Raw genomic sequence first — 20,450 nt, forward strand, 5'->3', positions numbered from 1 at the left:
AGCCCGCTGTAGAGAGGTCCTAAAGGAAGCAGCGCGTCCCTGCTCGCCTCCTCTTCTTTTCCCTGAGTAATCGCCTCTGCTGCCATTTGAGTCCAGCTTCCTCAGCCTCCAGCTCAGACTCAAAGGCAGTGACCCTCCAGGGATCCAAGGCTTCCGGATTAGGACTCCGGAAGCAGCTGACTCCCGGGACTGAGCCGCAACCTGGTTCTTGCCTCTTTTGTGTGGAAATGGCTACCGTTGAATAAATCCCCATTTGGAATGTATTGTATGCATTAAATATATGTAAACACATTCTCTGGGTCCTGTTCTGTGCAGATACGTTGTTTTAAAAATAATACTGTGTTTGGAAACTATCTAATATTTTCATTTTTAAAATGATGCGTGAACACCTTTGAATAAGATCTTTCCTTTTGTGTGGATTGCTCCCAGAGACCGGCTTTCTGAAAACATACAGAATAAAGCAACAGGCGTGCACATTTTAGTCGTTGTCATCTTTCTCTAAAACAGCCCACTCATACACAGCCCTGGGAGCAGGGTCTTACTCCCCTGAGCATCTTTGGGCTATGAGAACCACATCATCAGTGACAAAGGATTAAGTCAGTATCTGTGTAACCATTATTTAGATATCACGGGGGGGGGGTGTCACACTCAATTTTGACCTTTTAGTTTCTGTCTGCGGTTCTCAGCCTTCCTAATGCCATGACCCTTTAACACGGTTCTTCATGTTGCGATGACCCTCCTCCCTTCACACCATAAAAGGATTCCGTTGCTACTTCGTAACAGTCGAGTTGATTCTGTTACGAATCGTTATGTGAATATCCGGCAATCAGGATACCTCATAGGTGACCCCTGCGAAAACTTGAACCCCCTAAGGGGGTCACGACCCACAGGTTGAGAACACCCAGTCTATGTGCCACCACCGCAATCACTATTTGGAATACCTGTACACAGGAGAATTATTTAAATTTCTTTTGTGATCTCCTACATTTGCCCGTTTTTATTTTGGGTTAGTGGGTTTTTTAAAAATGAATTTCACATCAATTTATTAACATCTTCATTACACTTAGGGTGTTAATTATTTTTTTCCCTATCTTGTTTTCCTATTATTTATTGACTTTATATTGTTAAGTGTGTCCTGTTTAGACATTTGGAAGAGTCAACTCTTCAGACAGTTCAACACATCCATCGTCTCCTTAGCGATTCATTCTCTAGCTTTGAAGTACAGGAACTGTTACTCAGAGGTTATTAAATATTTATTTCCTCTTCAGTGCTTTTATTGTGCAATATTCTACCCACATTTTACCCAAGTCCATCTGGAATTTATTTTCATTTATCATGTTAAAATGAAGCTCCAAATTGATACCGTTCTCCCAAATGGCTGAGACATAAATCCAACTGGCGTGACAGTGCATTCTCTTCTGTGCCATATTATCAAGAATGGCTATTCTGACGCTAAAACTGCACTTTAGCCTGTAGGAGATCCATCTTGTTTTGGATGAGATCTTTCTGGTTTCTAAATTTATCTGAGTTTATGGTATGTGTATGAGTGTTTGCCTGCTTGTATGTCTGTCTGTCTGTACACCCTATGTGTGCAGTGTCCATAAAGGCCAGCAGAGGGCATCAGATACCCTGGAACTAGAATTAGATCGTTGTGAGCAGCCATATGGGTGCCAGGAGCTGAATCCTAGTCCTCTCCAAAAGTAAATAGTGCTCTTACCCAATTAACCATCTCTCCAGGCCCTCAATAAAGTCTTGGTGTATCGCTTATGCTGATCTCAAACTCCTGGTCTCGAGCAATCTTCCTCAGTAAAACCAGGACACTCAGCTAGACACAATAGCGCACACCTGTAGTTGTATTTGCTCTAGAGGCTGTCTCAGCACTTGTGTGGCACTGACAGCTGGAGTGGCTGGTAGTGAAAGGATGAATGAATAGATGAGTGGATGGATGAATGGATGGATAGATGAATGGATGGATGGATGGATGGATGGATGGATGAATGGATGGATGGATAGAAGAAGAGATAAATGGATGGATAGATGAAGGAATGGGAAAAACAGCAAATAGACAAAGAGCTATAGCACCTTAGCCTTGATCTGGGTGATGATCATATTCATGTTAAGAAAGACAGTCTTGAAGCTGGAGAGATGGCTCAGTGGTTAAGAGCACCGGCTGCTCTTCCAGAGGTCCTGAGTTCAATTCCCAGCAACCACATGGTGGCTCACAACCATCTGTAATGGGATCTGATGCCCTCTTCTGGTGTGTCTGAAGACAGCCACAGCATATTCATATACACATAAAATTAAAAGGCAGTCTTCCCTTTCTTCTGTAAAGTCCACAGAGAAAGATGAAACAGTTTACTTACCCTGTGTCAGGTGGCCTTTGAAACATTCTGAAACACTCAAAAACCAATGCTTTAAAAGCATCCATGAGCCAGTAAGATGACTCAATAGACCGAGTCATCTGCTCCAAAATTTAAATATTAAAAAAACAGTAGCCATGTTTTTTTTGTTTACTCTCCTGTTGTCTTAGTTAGGGTTTAATTGCTGTGAAGAGACACCATGACCAAGGCAACTCTCTTAAAAAACAACATTTCATTGGAGCTGGCTTACAATTTGAGGTTCAGTCCATTAGCATCATGGTGGCAAGCTTGGTGGCTGCCGACAGGCATGGTGCTGAACAGCTGAGAGTTCTACATCTTGATCCAGAGGCAGCCAAGAGGAGGCTCTGATTCCACCTTGACAGAGCCTGAGCATAGGAGACCTCAAAGCTCACCTTCACAGCGACACACTTCCTCCACCAAGGCCACGCCCCTCCACCAAGGCCACGCCCCTCCACCAAGGCCACGCCCCTCCTCCAATAAGGCCACACCTCCTAATAGTGCCACTCCCTATGGCCAAACATAGTCAACCTATTCAAACTACCACAACTGTGTTTCAAGAATTTGGGGCCTGGAGGTGTGGCTCAGTAGTAGCCTAGGATGCATGGAACCCTAGGTTCTGGTCTGAGGAAGCAAACACATGGCCAACTGAACTCTGCCCAGCCCTTCAACTGGGTTTTAAAAATAAGTAGCCTTAAAGTGGAAGATGTATGGAGCACTCGAGAGATGGCTCCTCAGTTAAAAATATTGGAGAGAAAAAATAATTGCAGAGAACCCAGATTCAGTTCCCAGCCTATGTGTATGTATATATATATATATATATATATATATATATATATATATATATATATTCATTCATTCATAGCCTGCAACTACAATTGCAAGAGATCTGAAGCTCTTCCCTGGCCTCCATGGGCACCATGCACAGATGTGGTGTATAGACACACATGCAGGCAAGACACTCATCACAATAAATAAATAAATAAATAAATAAATAAATAAATAAAGTAACATTTTAAAATTGAAAATAGAAGGCACACGCAAAAATATGTCAGTGAAGACAAGTTACATATTGTAGGAAGGCATAATAGAATGAGAACAGAGCTGGGGACTATAGTTACATAATTAGTAAACATTCATCAAAGCTCTGAGAATGGGTTTGGGGGCGTGGCTCAGTGGTAGAGCCCCTGCCTAGAATCCCCCAGTGAGGAGCTGGGGGCGTGGCTCAGTGGGAGAGCCCCTGCCTAGAATCCGCCAGTGAAGGGCTGGGGGCGTGGCTCAGTGGTAGAGCCCCTGCCTAGAATCCGCCAGTGAAGGGCTGGGGGCGTGGCTCAGTGGGAGAGCCCCTGCCTAGAATCCCCCAGTGAGGGACTGGGGGCGTGGCTCAGTGGTAGAGCACCTGCCTAGAATCCCCCAGTGAGGGGCTGGGGGCGTGGCTCAGTGGGAGAGCCCCTGCCTAGAATCCCCCAGTGAGGGGCTGAGGGCGTGGCTAAGTGGTAGAGCCCCTGGGTAGAATCCCCCAGTGAGGGGCTGGGGGCGTGGCTAAGTGGGGTTGGGGGCGTGGCTCAGTGGGTTGGGGGCGTGGCTTATTGGTAGAGCCCCCAGTGAAGGGCTGGTTATGACTCTGGGGAGAGTGCTTGCTTATTATAAGACCCTGGATTTGATACCCAGCATAATTTTCTAAAATAGAAACTACTAGAATGGAAACGATCATCGAAAGAGAACGTGTAGTATCAACAGAGAAAATAATTCATCCCAGCAGCTCAATAAATATCTTTTTTGAATAAGTCTTATGGCTCACACTTGTAAACTCCAGGACTTGGGAGGCAGAGGCCAAAGAATTGCCTCAAGTCCTAGCAGCAGAGCCCGGGATGAGAACTGGTACATGTACAATGACATCGTTTTCAGCGCAGGATGTGGCCATACACTCCTCTCACTGAAAAATCTTATAAAGCTTCAGCCTGGGTGAGCTCATAGCTGTCCATCAGAGAGAAGCTGACTGACAGCATGTGAGTCCAAGGCTACATCTGAAAAGGCCACAAGCACCTCCGCTTGGATTGGGGACATCCACTTGGGGAAGCCAGCTGCCATGCAGGCTCTTCATGCTGGAGTGGCCGTGTGTAGTGGCTCTGGTCAACAGAGCTCTCAAGCAACAGCTAGCCACTTGTATCAGTCATGTGAGCAAGCCGCTCTGAAGCTCAGCCCAGTGCTGGCATTTGACACCAAAGCAAGAATAGAGTGAGAACTCTTGAGTCTTGGAGTGGTAACAGCAGGTGGGAAGAATGTGGTGCTACATGTTTGTCATTCCTGGACTCTTAGAGCTAGATGAAGGAGGATCAGAATTCTGTCATTTATCATGCTTGGTGTCTTAGGGTTTACCGCTGTGAACAGACACCGTGACCAAGGCAACTCTTATAAGGACAACATTTAATTAGGGATGGCTTACAGGTTCGGAGGTTCAGTCCATTATCATCAAGGTAGACCAGGCATGGTTCAGGAGGATCTGAGAGTTCTATATTTTCATCTGAAGGCTGCTAGCAGAATACTGGCTTCCAGGCAGCTAGGATGAGGGTCTTATGGCCCACACCCACGGTGACACACCTACTCCAATGAAGCCACACCTCCAAATAGTGCCACTCCCTAGACTGAGCACATACAAACCATCACACTTGGCTGCATATCAAGTTTGTGGCCAGCCTGGGTTACATGCTATACTGTCTCAATCAATCAGTGAATCAATGAATTAACCAACTCAGTGGTTAAGAGAACTTACTGCTCTTTCAGAGGCCCAGGGTTTGCTTCCCAGAACCACACGTTGGCTCACAATCCAAAAATAACAGGCAAAAATACTCAGATACATAAAATAAAAATAAGACCTTTTTAAAGACAAAATAAAACCTTCTCTTAAATTAGAGGAAAATAAAAGGAGGTATCAAGATGCTACTTTGGGGGATAAATTGCAGTTGCCATAGGTAACCGTAGGCTGGAATTGCAAACCCGACTTAACCCTAAAGGGAGCTGACAGAGGGTGTAAATCGAGAACTTGATTTGGGAGAGCAGATGTGATCAGACCTCTAGTTCAAAAGGGAATGGTCCTGGGCCTCCTGAGACCTGCTCTTCAGCATCCTCCTGCATCTCAGGCTACAGTGTATCCCTCAGCTGGGATGCACAGGGGAATGAGGATGTGGGTGGTCATAGTGATCGTGTGTGTGTGTGTGTGTGTGTGTGTGTATGTGTGTGTATGTGTGTGTATGTGTGTATGTGTGTGTATATGTGTGTGTGTATGTGTGCGTATGTGTGTGTGTGTATGCGTGTGTATGTGTGTGTATATGTGTGTGTGTATGTGTGTGTATATATGTGTGTGTGTATGTGTGTGTATGTGTGTATGTGTGTGTATGTGTGTGTATGTGTGTGTATGTGTGTGTGTGTGTGTGTGTGAGCTTCTATTGGGTGACTTCCTCTCTGGCCTCTTGTGACGAGTCTTCTCTTTGTTCCTCCAGCCTTGGTGGCAGCAATTTCCTGTGACTGTTCATTTCCGATTACTTCACCGGCTCCTAAGGAAACAGTAATATTTCTCCCTTAAACACTGAGGCTGGTGGAGCTGAGGAAGGTTAAAATGCAGAGGGACTTGTCCTTGTCATCTGTCTGCCTCAAGGCAGAACATAAATCCTCCTTTACCAGAGACAATTTTTTTAATCAACTCAGAACCAGGCATCAGGGATCTGCTAAATTCTCTCTACGTAACCCTCTGTTTTTTCTCTGCTCTAAGATTTACCTTTTTTTTTTTTTTTTTTTTTTTGTCTAAAGAATAAAAGCCTCTCACTGTGGTAGATTTCTCTGGACTTTACTCTCTGGGGAAGAGCTTTATGAGAATGTAAGTTTAATTAAATTTGCATGTCTTAGCTGGGTGTGGTAGTGCAATACAGTAAGCCCAGTGCTTGGGAGCTGCAGGCCAAAGGATCAAGAGTTTGAGGCTAGCCTCAGCTGCAAAGGCCAGCCTGGGCTATATGAAACTCTGACTCAAAAATAAAAGAAAATAAATAAGAAACGTGGGTGGTGCCTGTGAACAGCAGCAGGGGAAGCAGTGCAAAGGCAGGCCTGAGATGAAGGAAGAGAGGGAGGCAGCTCTGTAAAGATCAGGGAGACGTGGACTGCGGCAGTCTTAGGTTCTGAGTTCAGATCCCCGGTGTCAGTGCAAAAAGCTGGGTGCATCACGTGTGCCCCGTAGCCCCAGCACTAGAGAGACAGAGACAGAGAACCCACGGGCTCACTGGCCAACCAGTCTACCCAAAACAGTGAGCTCCCGGCTCAGTGAAAGATCCTGCCTAAAAAAATAAAGTGAAGGGGACGGAGAGATGGCTCAGCAGTTAAGAGCACTGGCTACTTTTTCAGAGGACATGGGTTCAGTCCCCAGAACCCATATAGTGGCTCATAATGGCTCGTAGCTCCAGCTCTAGGGGATGCCTTCTTCTGACCTCTGAAGGCACCAGGCATGCACATGTTATTGAACGGAGAAAGAAAGAAAGAAAGAAAGAAAGAAAGAAAGAAAGAAAGAAAGAAAGGGACCGGAAAGGAAAAGAAGGGAAGGGAAGGGAAGGACTGATTGCTCCTAGGTATGGTGTTGAGAAGGTTTGTTTACATAAAAGAGAGAACATAGTCAGAGTCAGACACATCTGAGTACAAAGTAGTTATGACCCTGAGCCAGCCGTGTGGGGGGTTGGGGAGAGGGATGACAGGGGAACCAGATGCAGCACCTTGGAGGCCTGGAGGGGGAGGGAGGGATGGAGAGAGATGGGTGGTAACCAAAATGGCAGAATAATATAGGCAAGGGAAGTTTAGCCCCTGGGCTGGAGAAGTTTAGGGTAGGGGGCAGGATGGGATGTGCCAACCATACCCTGCAACAGTAGGGACTGAGGGATAGGAGAGCCTGGATCTCTCTGATCTGCTTTGATCTGTTAACTCCGAACCTGAGGCTTTACTCTCAGGCTTTGGGACTTAGCCTTTTGTTGATTCTCAATACATGATTTCAACTTCTCTATGACTACTTCCAGCTGACAATGGGGCATTGTTGGGACCCCAAAGAGCTGGGATGCTGGCCTAGTCTGAAAAGAGTAGGCTGTTTGACTTGCTGTCCGGGCACTGCAGGACCTTCTGGGACTGAGGAAGTGATAGAGACTTGCTGGCTGCCTGGGTCATCACCCTAGGCCACTTTGTGGTCATTTTGATTTCGCTGTGGGCCGAGGTCCCAGGACAGGGTCAGTCTTCAGCTTCGAGGCTCAGAAGATCCAGCCGACATTCCTGTGGAGGAGAAACTTGGGGGATCAGCCTACTTGTCTAGGGAAGTGGGTAATCAACCCCCAGTGTCTTTGTCCACAGTTTGGACAGGGTCCTGGGAGTGGGCAAGGTGAAGAGCAGGTTTTCCCCCAATGGCCTGCGAGTTCTAAGTGTCTGTGCCCCAGCATCTTCTTTGGAGAAGACTAGGAGGGCTTCCAGGAGCTGGCGGACATGTCTGCCTTTTCTGTCTTTGCCTGCTCCTCCCTTCCATGAATCAACTTAAATGCCGTATTCCATCGATCTCTGAAAAGTTTTGAGAGCCTTATCTGTTACATATATCTAAACAAAACAACGTTTGCTAATTACTTGTTTTAGGCTTCGCTTTGAAAACATACACAGGAGGCTAAATAAAGCTTATTCTTGTCACTAATTGATTACATGGCTACATGTATGGTTCTAAATACATTAAAGAATTTGATCATTTATTAGCTTGCATGTTATAATTATCCTTAACAGTTTACAGTAAGTTAGTAGTTAGTAGCCTTTTTATAAGATCAGAACTTTACATTTTATCCTGGTTTTGTTTCATCTTAAAATGTAACAGTCTTTGAGTTGAAACGCGTTCGTATCAAAATGAAACCATTAATCATAGCGTATCATCACGGAATATCACAATTTTTAAAATAACGTAGTTTATCCAACTATGTAAAGCTTAACGAAGCAAACAAAGACAAAGGTGCTAGAAAAATATTACTGTGAATCTTAGAAATTTATAAATCTTAATTATCAAACATAGGCCGTTACTTACCTAAATTTTCTAGAAGCCTGGTGTTGAACAGTTAGCAAAGACATAAGTAGTTAGACATAGTTCTCAAATCGGCTTTTGTTAATCTGAGAAGACTTTTGTAACCTTAATTTTTATCATCTTACAAAAATCCATACCAGTGTGCCACATGGTCATGTTTCGGTGGTTCTGTGCACTGTACATTCAGATGCTATGCCCAAAGATCGGGTAGCGCTTGGGACATGGGCATTGTATTGATCAATGCTCTGTAGAGAATGCTTCCTGATGACCTCTGATTGGGTAATAAAAGACTTGAGCCTGTGACTTGAGCTGGAGTAGAGGGTCTTAGGTAGAGACCATGAGGAGCAGGGAGGTCCTGAGTCCAAATCCCAGCAACCACATGGTGGCTCACAACCATCTGTAATGGGATCTGATGCCCTCTTCTGGTGTGTCTGAAGACAGCAACCGTGCACTCATATAAAAATAAATAAACAAATCTTTGAGAGGGAGTGGGGGAGGGAGGGAGGGAGAGAAGAGGGTCGCCATGAGACAGGATGTACCATGAGCACGTGGCCAAGCGCAGCTCACCCTGAGGACTCGCATGGAGCAGGGGAGACTCAAACAAGTAACACGGGGCTTATGGCTTGGATGTAGGTTAGAAACGCTCAGAACCTGCCCGTTCTGTGCCAACAGCTTGCAGATAAAACACCAGGTTTCTGAGTCTTCTATTTGGGAGCTCTTTGGGCTAGAGTGGGGCAGAATCCTTGTCCCCATAACAATACTTTAACGTGGTCATCTCAAGATAGTGAAGTCTCACGACAAGTACTCTTTCACCTCAGTAAAGATGGCTGCCAGTCACGTGGTTGCCTCCATCTTGACAGGGATGTCACCAGGATGGAGGAGATCCAGATGGTTGCTGTTTAAAACATGTTTCCCTAATAGATCAAATTTTCAAACAAGAGTAGAGTTAAAGTTACGTCTACAGTATACACCAAGCCAGGGTTGAATCACATATATAGCACGTTATAGCAAATTAAAATCAGCCATGCATAGGTTGTAACAATACGCCTTTTGTTTTATGTTTTGAGCCAAATTTCGATACAGATTTTATAGACCCTTTAACCACACCCAGTGAAGTTACAAACCCCAAGGTAAAGACTATACTTACCCAATAGACGATTTCTCGAGAGCAGAGCACAGAGAAATCATAGAGATCAAAGATTTAAGAGTAGGAAGAGACTGCGGGATCCTCTGCTTGTGCAGTGGCAGAAGTTGGTAGGATCTGTGAAAACACGGACCTTGAGTGTGCCGCCGTTGGCCATCAGCTATGGAGGCCAAGCCAGTACCGTAAGACAGTGAGGCTTTAGGAAAATCTGAGTCCCAGTGTAACTGCCCGAAAATCACTGAAGGAAGACCCCAGACCCAGATAGTTTGTGAAGACAGGGAGCATTTGTTCTGCAGAAACAGCCAGCATGTGGGGGTCAACCATTTTCCAAAATGGTGACCCCAGACAAAGGCGTGCAAGCCTTCTTCTAGGGAACCACGGGAACTCTCTAGAAGGATTAGGGAATCTCTAGTGTGTTTGGCAGGGGCCAAAGCAGTAATATTAGTATAATTTTGATTGGCTACTATGTTAGTTCTTATATATTTAGAGAGTGGGTTAGGTAGTCTAGAATTCCATTGGTGGGTGCTGGGGAGGTCACAGGGGTCAGCTTCTGATCGGCTTGTGCTGGGTGGTTAGTGGTCTGCATTTCTATGCCATGAACGCTTAACTACGGAATGAGATAGGACCACCCAGCACAGGTGACCCATCCTAGGATAAGATATTTTTCCATCTTGTAGTTATCCAGGATGTTCTTTGGGACAGAGTTTTATGACCTTGTTTCTGGATGTTATGGTCTGTTCCTGGAGCTGGTGCCTTATGGCCTTCTTTTCAAAAGCAGGCCTGGTCCTTAAACGGAGCTTAGCGGGGTTTATGTTGTCCTTTCACCAGAGAGGAACTGAGACTAAGGAAAAAAGAAGGGAGGGCTGCAAAGAACTCCAACATAGGGAAGGTTTGTAGGCACAATATTTTTGCAACCTACTTTTAATAAATGTTCAACCTCTCTTCTAGCCCACCACCCAGCAGAGGCAGTGGAAGAGAAAAGTTATTAGGGAGTGGGGGAAGTGGATCTATTCAGCAGTAGCTCTTTTGGGGGCGAGCTCCATCTTTTTGCAGCAAGCTGCTGTAGGAGTTTCTCTCAATGGTGGCGTTATTACGAGTTGAGTTCAAAAATGCGATGTAAGGTGAACCAACACATATCTCTCTTTAGCGAAGACTGGCGAGGTAGGACAAAGCAAACCAAGGCTCAGAGCTCTTGTCCCACCGTCTGTGGGGTCCTGTTAAAACTCTCTCATCATACTTCCTGTCACGTGTCCCTTAGAGCAAAACATCCTTTCTCCTGTGTCTGCTTCAAGGAAAACAGCCTTTCACGGGTTCGCTTTAGAAGGACATCCTTTCACCTGTGTGCCCCAGCAAAACGTCATTTGATATAACTAACTTTGCAAAGAATTTAGGAGTTTCCACTTCAGAAGCTCGGCAGCTGAGAGACAGAGAACGGGGTAACCATAAAAGACAAGGAGGAAGGTGTAAGGAGGAATTCCGCCCGGGGGAGGTTCCAATATTGTAGAAGACACGAGGACATAGAGAAGCTGCCAGGACTTCCAGGAGGGAGCTGAGAGACCGGAAGGAAGATCACAAAGGCCCTAAAGGACTTAGGGGAGCTGAGGGACTTGGTTGGCCCCTCCTAGGGGCAAGGCAAGGAAACTCACGTGGATGAGCCTAGGAGAGCACAAGGAAAGACACAGCAGGTGGTTCTGAGCCAGGGAGGGGTCACAGGCCCAGGAGTGTGTGGAGAAGCTGTGGAACTTACTCCTGGGGGTGGGGGTGGGGGTGGAGTGGAGACGGGGGCGGTTGGGGGTGGGGAGGAGAAGCTGTGTGAGGAAATTCCAGGAAGAAGCCACGAAAGGCTTTGAGGAAGCAGAATGGGTGTTAGACTAGCAAGAATTTCAATCTGGGGTGTCCCCAAGCCGACTGGGGGACTTGTCAAAGAGAAATGTCCCAAACCACAGAGGAGATGCATCTTTTTCCATGTGATGCGCACAGTCCGGAGAGAAGCTTCCTGGTCCACCGATGTGGGTTCTGTAGTAAAAGCAGACAAAGCCGGGAGCTCTGTAGTGACACCCCGGAGAAGGGAAGAGACAAGAGGTCGGAGCAGGTAGAGGAGAAAACAACTGGAGAAGCCCAAGAGGAGCTGCCCTTGGGGTAGAGCCGGAAGGGAAGAGTAGCAGGGAGATGCCCACATGCTGGGTGCCCCAAAAGGGCAGAGAGATTCGAATGTTTTACATCTGAATCCCAAAGGAATGTGAGTCACTAGGCCCGGCTGAGCACCTGAGATCTCAAAGCCCATCCTCTAGTGAGGTGCTTCCTCCAAACAAGGCCATACCTCCTATTACCACAAGTCCTTATGGGCCCATGGGGGGCATGTTTATTCAGGACACCACAAGGCTCCTCAGCCATTTGTCCCAGGGTTTGAGAATCACCAGTGGTGCATAGACACATATACAGGAAAAACACCCACTCGTGCAAAGATAAATACATAAAATGCTTCGAAATATTTTTAAAAAAATAAGATAAAGAAGTAACTGGGGAACCACCTGATGTTGACACATGTATACGCACATACACACACATGCACACACACATACACAAACATGCACACACACATACACACATGCACACACAAACACACACATGCACACACACAAGTATGCACACACATACACACATGCACACACATGCACAAACATTCACACACATACACCCACATGCACACTCATATACACATGCACACACATACACATGCACACACATACATACATGCACACATGCATGCACACTTACATACACAAACATGCACACACACATACACACACACACACACACAGAGTGCAGAGTGTTCAGAATAATAAACATTTATCACCAAGTCCCTGAGGCCCCAAGCTGGGGTTATATAAATAAAGAACATGAGACTAGGCCAAAAAGCAAACAGAAACAACAGGGGACAGAGAGGCTGCAGTGGGCTTTGGACCCCTTCCAGAGTGCTTTGGACCAGACATGACAGGGGAAGACCCTCTAAAGATCTTGGCTACAAACAGGAAAGAAATATTCGGGAAAGCCAAACAAGGTAGATAACATGACATACGGATCCCTCCACTTGGGAACATCCCTGTAACCGGCTTAGATACAAGAATGTCTCTAGCCAAAACCTCAATAGAATTAGCCAAGAAATCTTGTTGGTTACAAAATTCTTAAGAATCATCAAGTCATCCCTTCACACGGCATGAATGAAGAATTATTGCAACTGGTTATTGATCAAACTAACTCCTAAAAAAGACAGTTGCCTTTCACCTGCCCAAACAGGGAACAAAATTTATTCTTAACTGATCAGTGCACCTTACATAATCTATACAAATATCTTTATAGTATTAAATTTTGGTTATAAGGTCCATATATTACAAGATGAAACGCGAAGATATGGCTCTGACACGACTCATCCTCGGGGAATGCTGAGGTGACCTGCGGTTCTAGCTCCTTGCCTCCTGAAGCTGTTTCCAGAAACGTACTCCCAGAACAGCTCCAGAAATAGCTGGTGATTCTTGACGGTCTTGGTTCATCCAGCCGTCAGAGAGATCCAGTCAGGACTTCCGCCAAGCCTTAAACTTCCTAAACATTCAGAGACTGGATAGCAAATGCAAAAGCTAACTTTTTAAAGTCTAGCAGATCTTTCCAATTTTCCTACCCCTCCACACACCTTAAAAAAAAAAAAAATCATCATCCCCTATTCTGCAAGAAGAAAGTATGAAGACTCATCATCCCAGACCTTGGGTTGGAGTAGTTGTTATTTCAAGAGATAATTTTAAAAGGGTCATAATTTTAGACATGGGGGAAACTAGATAGAGAGCTTAGACCTGTCTGTCTTTGCTTTTTCCTCCTCTATCCTTTTTTTTCTTAGTTAAAGGAAAGGGGATTGAAAAGAAAAAGGGAGAGAGAGAGTAATATTATAAGAAAATAGGGGAGCTGGAGAGATGGCTCAATGGTTAAGAGCATTGACTGCTCTTCCAGAGGTCCTGAGTTCAAATCCCAGCAACCACATGGTGGCTCACAACCATCTGTAATGGGATCTGATGCCCTCTTCTGGTGTCTGAAGACAGCTACAGTATACTTACATATAATAAATAAATGACTATTATTTTAAAAATTTAGATATATGGGATGGATTACTAAATTTACTCTTATAAAAAAGCATTTTATAGCCATAATCTTACATTGGCAGAAATCTTTAAATTTTGATGCAGAATTGAAGTTACATTTTCTTACATTGGTACAGAATGTATATATTGAGACCAGTTTAAGGTTGTCCTTGGTATAAATATTTGTATATTGATACAAAGTTTAAAATTAATTCTGTTACTCCAAGACAGGCATCATACCAAAGCAGCTCATTTCAGAATGCAAGGATTCGCTCTCCCACGGGTTTCTGGAGGCTGTGGCCGTGTCTTATCCTGCAGATGACCGTGAGTGTGAGGCTGGTTATGATCCCTACGCCTACCCCGGGTGACTACGACATGCACACAGGAGATCCGAAGCAGGACCTTGCCTATGAACGACAGTACGAACAGCAGACTTATCAGGTGACTCCTGAAGTAACCAAAAGCTTCACTCAGAACTTCCACAAGACTGTCTCGGATTTGATTGACCAGAAAGTGGACGAGCTTCAGGCCAGTCGTGTCTCTAGTGACGTCATTGACCAGAGAGTGTATGAGATCCAGGACATTTATAAAAACAGCTGGACCAAGCTAACTGGAAGGTTCTTCAAGAATACACCGTGGCCCGAGGCAGAAGCGATTGCACCCCAAGTTGGCAACGATGCTGTACTCCTAATTTTTTACAAAGAATTGTACCACAGGCATATTTACGCCCAAGTCGGTGGGGGGCCCTCCTTAAAACAGAAGTTTGAATCTTATTACAACCACTGCAATATCTTCAACTGCATCCTCAGTGCTGATAGACCTGCTCCCTTTGGACTTCTCAACCTGTGGCTCTGGGACATCCTCGATGAGGTCATACACCAGCTCCAGTCCTTCGGTCAGTACCGCTGCAGGAGAGCCAAGAAGTCAGAGGAAGAGATAGACTTCCGTAGACCAAATCCTAAAATCTGGGACTTGCACAGTGTCCTCAACGTGCTGCACTCTCTGGTAGACAAATCCAACATCAACCGGCAGCTGGAGGTCTACACCAGCGGAGGTGATCCTGAAAGTGTGGCTGGGGAATGTGGACCACACTCTTCCTTACAAATGCTTGGCTGCTCCAGCCTGCTGGGGCTTCTGCGCCTGCATTCTCTCCTGGGGGATTACTACCAGGCTATCAAGGTGCTGGAGAATATGAATCTGAACAAGAAAAGCTTGTATTCCCGTGTGCCTGAGTGCCAGGACACCACCTCCTATTACGTTGGTTTTGCATATTTAATGATGCGTCGATACCAGGATGCCAGCCGAGTCTTCGCCAACATCCTCCTGAACATCCAGAGGACCAAGAGAATGTTCCGGAGGACCACATACAAGTACGAAATGATTGACAAGCAGAACGGGAAGATGCATGCTCTGTTGGCCATTGCTCTCACCATGAAGACTCTCGAGAGCATACACCTCCAGCTTCGGGACAAATGCCGGGACGAGATGACGGTCATGCAGAAGGGTGACCCCCCAGGTCTATGAAGAACTCTTTAGCTATGCCTGTCCTAAGTTCCTGTCGCCTGTGGTGCCTAACTATGACAATGTACATCCTAACTACCACAAAGAGCCCTTCCTGCAGCAGCTGAAGGTGTTTTCTGATGAAGTGCAGCCGCAGGCCCAGCTCTCCACCATCTGCTGTTTCTTCAAGCTGGACACCACCATGCCTGTGGCCAAGCTGGCCGGCTTCCTGGACCTCACGGAGCAGGAGTTCCGCACAACCGCTAGTCTTCACACACAAGATGAAGACCCTGGTGTGAACCAGTGACATTTCTGCCCTAGATGGCGAATTCCAGTTGGCCTCAGACGTGGACTTCTATATTGATAAGGACATGGCCCATATTGCAGACCGAAGTTGTCAGACGCTATGAGGTTCTCTTTATCCAGCAGATCCACAAGTTTGAAGAGCTGAACCGAACACTGAAGAAGACGGGACAGAGGCCCTGAAGATACTTCTACACGAGTCAAGAACCTATTTTGATATTATAGATGGAAAGTATTCCTGTCACCAAGAAGCCTTACCTAAGTCAGCCATCAGCTGAACTGAAAGTTGTTCAGACAAGGACTGGATGTTTGAAGGCGCTCTCAGTCAAGAGTCTTTGTTGGAGCTGGAAAAAAAAAAAAAATAATGCAAGGATTAGACCCAGTCCTTCTAATAGCTGCTGTTACAAACTGTTTAGGATGATTAGGTAATACAAGAAAAAAAGCAGAGAGTAAACTTGTGATAATCTTAGGCTCTGATTTAATTATAATAAAATGTTTTTGATATCTTTCAAACAGTAAGTACCTAAGAGTAGTCAAGGTTTAAGAGCTCAGATATACTTTATATAGATAGTCTTCAAAAAAAAAAAAAAAAAAAAAAAAAAAAAAAAAAAAAAAAAACCACCAGAAATCCATGGAATATGACATTTAAAATGATTTCACTATTAGTAGAATTTTTGACTAGGAGACATGTCAGCTCCTGACAGTGCCCCCTTCACAGTGCAAAGAAGATATTGAACATCATAACCTCCGTATAGAGTTGCTCCAGTTGTGGTAGCCACTGGGAAAGAATTGTCCTAAGTCATGTACAGCCACTGGGAAAGAATTGTCCTAAGTACTGTCCAGGAAAGGACACATAATACGGGACAGCCAACAGTTCAGCTCTGCCAAGGCAGCAATAGTTCCTGCTTCACTTCAGGCCTGTCATATGGTCCTGAGCTTAAAGGCTGAAGACAGATGTTCCAGTGTAAAAAGAAACATAAAAGACTTTCCAGGCAGACAGCAAATTAACTCTACAAATTGTTTTAGGTTTTGGAAGCTAAGTCTTTGTGCTTCCCGCGTAGTCAGGTAACATTTAATCTCTTCTCAGATTTCTGATGGGGTGAAAGACTAGTTATAGTCTCATAATCAAACTCTAAGATGTTTAGCATTAAGAAAGATGACTAGGATTCAAAGGGGGTGGCTTTCAGATGGTAATATGAGTTAAAATCAACAAAACCCAGACACGGAATTGTGAACTCTTTAAGTTAGGACTGATGATAGAGTAATTTATCTAAACTGCCAAATACGATGGACTGGGTATTATGAGTATATATCACACCCTACAATTTACATAATTGTCATAATTGTGTTTAATGTTTATCTGAGAAAAGAACCTTTTTAAATGAGATTAAAAGGGGGGGGGATGTTGTGGTTTGGCCCAATGTTGCTTGTACTATGTTGATCTGAGTCCCAAAAATTGCACGAGGATGCTCCCATCTCTGCACATAAGACATTGAGGGAACCCTGCCCCAGTGGCTTTGATTGGTAAATAAAGTCGCTGTCAGCCAGTGGCTGGGCAGGGAGACAGAAGCAGACCTTTTAGGATTCCCCGGAAAGGAACTAAGGAGGGAGGAGCGGGAGATCCACCATACTGGGAGAATGTGGAAGAGAGGAGAAAAGGTGTGGGACAAAGAACACAGCCGCCTTGTAGGAGGTGGGCAAGAGCAGCCTCAAGAGGGCGCTCTCCCCCGAGCAGCCTCAAGAGGGCGCTCTCCCCCGACTGGGTCTAAAGCAACAAAGATGGAATATAGGTTTTAGTAAGTAATAATTTGGGAATTTTGGAGGGAGGTAGATTAGCCATGTAGAGATTAGGAAGTGACCCAGCCATAGATGCTTAAGGCATATAAAAATATAAAGGTGTGTGTGTGTGTGTGTGTGTGTATCTTTCATTCAAGAACCCAGAACACTGGAATGGCAGCGAGAAACCTGCCATTGTCACACCTGCTGGGATCGATTTGAGTAATTAATTGGATACCGCTACTGGGTGGGAGCAGGGGGATTTATTTTATTTATTAAGAGTACAGCAAGAAGCCATTAAAAGGTTTCCAAAGGGATGGGGAAGTGTCTGAGTCAGAATGAAGTTTGTGAACGATCTCTCTAGATGAGGTGTGAGGACCCCAGATCATGGTCAAACGAGGGCAGGGACAGTTTGTGAGCTCACCGGTTACTCTCGGAAAAGGGAAGAAAATTGCACAGGGTTAGGGGCGTACTTCCTTCTGAACACCAGGAAGGAGGTTTGATTAGGAATGACTTGGGAGATATATTAAGATACAGACGGCTGGGTGCCATGCCCAGGGATGCAGACTCAGTCGGTCAGAGACGTTCCTTTCCTACCAAGTGTTCCACAGAGCTGATGATGCTGGTTCAGCAGCCTTTCCCATGGAAACCACTGACCTGGAGCAACAGAAAGTAATTGGAGAGCTACACGCATGGTTGTATGGTGTATGTACACATGCATGATTGGTTTACCGTCAGACTGTCTTAGTTTGTAGCCCAGGCTGGCCTCAAACTCCTTATCTACCTTCCAGGTGCTGAGCTACAGTGCCTCGACACTGCTGTGACTGGGAAGGTCTGATGACAGACAGAGAAAAGCAGTGGCGGGTTTGTAGAAGGAAAGCTAACACTGAACTATTGAGGTTTGGCATTTTGCTGTCTACTGTAATGCTGAGTGTGGACCCCTGAGACCTGGTTGTCCCAGAGATGGACACCTTGGCCCCAAGTTATTTCTGATGGGTAAATAAAGATACCACTAGCCAATAACTGGGCAGAAGAGGTATAGGTGGGTTTAGGGTTCCCAAGCTTTAGGGTCAGAGGAGAACCACAAGTGAAGAAGAAGGTGAATGGAGAAGAGAAGCCCTCCTAGGTTAGGAGTCAAGAGAACATGGCCCCAAGGGCTGGCCAATTGGCGTTAAGAGCAGCCCATATGAAACATAGTAAGTAATAAGTCGGGGTTATCAATAGGTAGAGTATAATTGCATAGAGGATAGGCAGCTGCCCAGCAATTGTGCTGTTTAAGGTGTATTAGAAATGCAAAGTTGTGTGTCTTTTATCCAGGAAGGAAAAGGTCAGAGTTGAGGTAGAAACCCCCCCCCCCGTCAGGATTAACAACTTTCACAACACCAAATGGCACCTCAAATGAATTGTGAGGAGAGATTCTCGTGACTCAGGGCAACCATGACTGAGCCTTGTAATAGACCATTAAGACAGATCGAAGCCATGCATTAAATGAGGAGGGTCCTGAAGAGAGAGAGAGCATTCAGTTCCAGAGTTCAAAGGGAGGTCCCACCTCTTACAGGTTTTCCGAAGGAGAGGCCAACCTCCACGCTCCAAGACCTAGCCTGGCCTAGCTTACAGCCGGAAGTCACAAGGCACCGGTTCCTCACAGCTGCCTGGGGGAGAGTGACTGCACACTTCCCAACACTGGCCCAGAGATCTGCAGGGCTACCTAGCCTGATTTTTCAGAGAGAGGGAGAACGCGCACCAGGGGGTCTGTGATCTAATATCTAACAGCTACAATAAAAGAGACGGGGCCAATGAAAGGGCTCAGCGAGTAAGAACGCAAGCTGCCAAGCCTGACACCTGAGTTCAACCCCCAGGACTCACACAGCGAAGAAAGAGAATAGATCCTGCAAGTGGTCTGAGCAGTGGTTCACACACACACACACATGCACGCACTTGAGCTCACACGTGCATGCGCGTGCACACACACACACACACACACACACACTCACGAGTACACACACATACACTGTTTTAAAGCACGGAAGAAACAGATGAAATTAATTTAAATGAGACATTCCCCTTGTCTTTGGTTCCTTAGTTAATCATTCACAAATCAAGGTGGGTCCTGTAGTTGTACCCAGAACGGCAGCACGTGGGAGACCGAGCCAGAAACATAAAGAGTTACTTCAAGGTTCTTCTTGGCTGCTTAAAGAACCTGAGGGCAACCTGGGCTACATGAGCCCTGTCACTAGTATCTCCTCGTTGACGAATCACGATGCTAGCAGTTCAACTTGTCATCCGAATCTTAAGTGATCAAGATTTTTTTTACACTCTGTTTTTCATCGTAGGTCTCTAAGATCCGGGCAACATTTTGTCCCGGCAGCACCTCTCAGTGAGGACTCGAGAGTCATCGGTGTGTGAGGCTAGAGAGACAGACAGGGCGATTGTGGCAACATGGGAGGAAAAGGGAGCCGCTCGTCCTGGAGTCTGGCTGAAGCATCTCCACCAGCTGAGAAGCAAGAACTTCACCACACTAACATTTGCTGTGAAGGTTCCAGCTTGCAGATAAATATTGTTTTCTGTGTCGAAACAGCAATGGCCTGGGCTGGAGAGATAGCTCAGTGGTTAAGAGCACCGACTGCTCTTCCAGAGGTCCTGAGTTCAAATCCCAGCAACCACATGGCGGCTCACAACCATCTGTAATGGGATCTGATGCCCTCTTCTGGTGTGTCTGAGGACAGTGACGGTGTACTCATATACATGAAAAAAAAATCTTTAAAAGAAAAATAAAAGACAGCAATGGCTCAGGCTTCAGGCCTGAATGCCTGTTATCTCCAGCAGGGGCACATTTTCCGGGACTCCCATGAACAATGCTATTCAATTTGTTTACACTGAAGCTATCCTAGCTTCCTATATCCCTGACATCTAGAATTTCACCTTACCGATTATAATTCTGCCAGGTGCCACTTGGGAACTCGAGTTGCCACCCTTAGCAACTCCTTAAAGATCATGGTCACCAAAGTCCTGTACGTAGCTACTGTAAAGATGGTGATGTGAGACTCATTTATGAGAAGCCCACGCTCATGCCATTGGGTAAGAACGAAGTCTCACCTCATTCTAGAACACCTCTTTTTCCCTTACACTCTATTTTAAAATAT

General features: G+C 45.5%; 1 pseudogene across 1 annotated transcript; it reads left to right on the forward strand.

The window, feature by feature from the left end:
* The first annotated feature begins 730 nt into the window (after positions 1–730).
* On the forward strand, positions 731–15,714 carry LOC308413389 (eukaryotic translation initiation factor 3 subunit L-like; annotated as a pseudogene). Its single transcript has 2 exons — positions 731–842; positions 13,960–15,714. The product of its transcript is annotated as a eukaryotic translation initiation factor 3 subunit L-like (transcript).
* Positions 15,715–20,450: the final 4,736 nt, after the last annotated feature.

Source organism: Micromys minutus (genome assembly GCF_963924665.1).
Source record: "Micromys minutus genome assembly, chromosome: 32".
Classification (NCBI taxonomy): domain Eukaryota; kingdom Metazoa; phylum Chordata; class Mammalia; order Rodentia; family Muridae; genus Micromys; species Micromys minutus.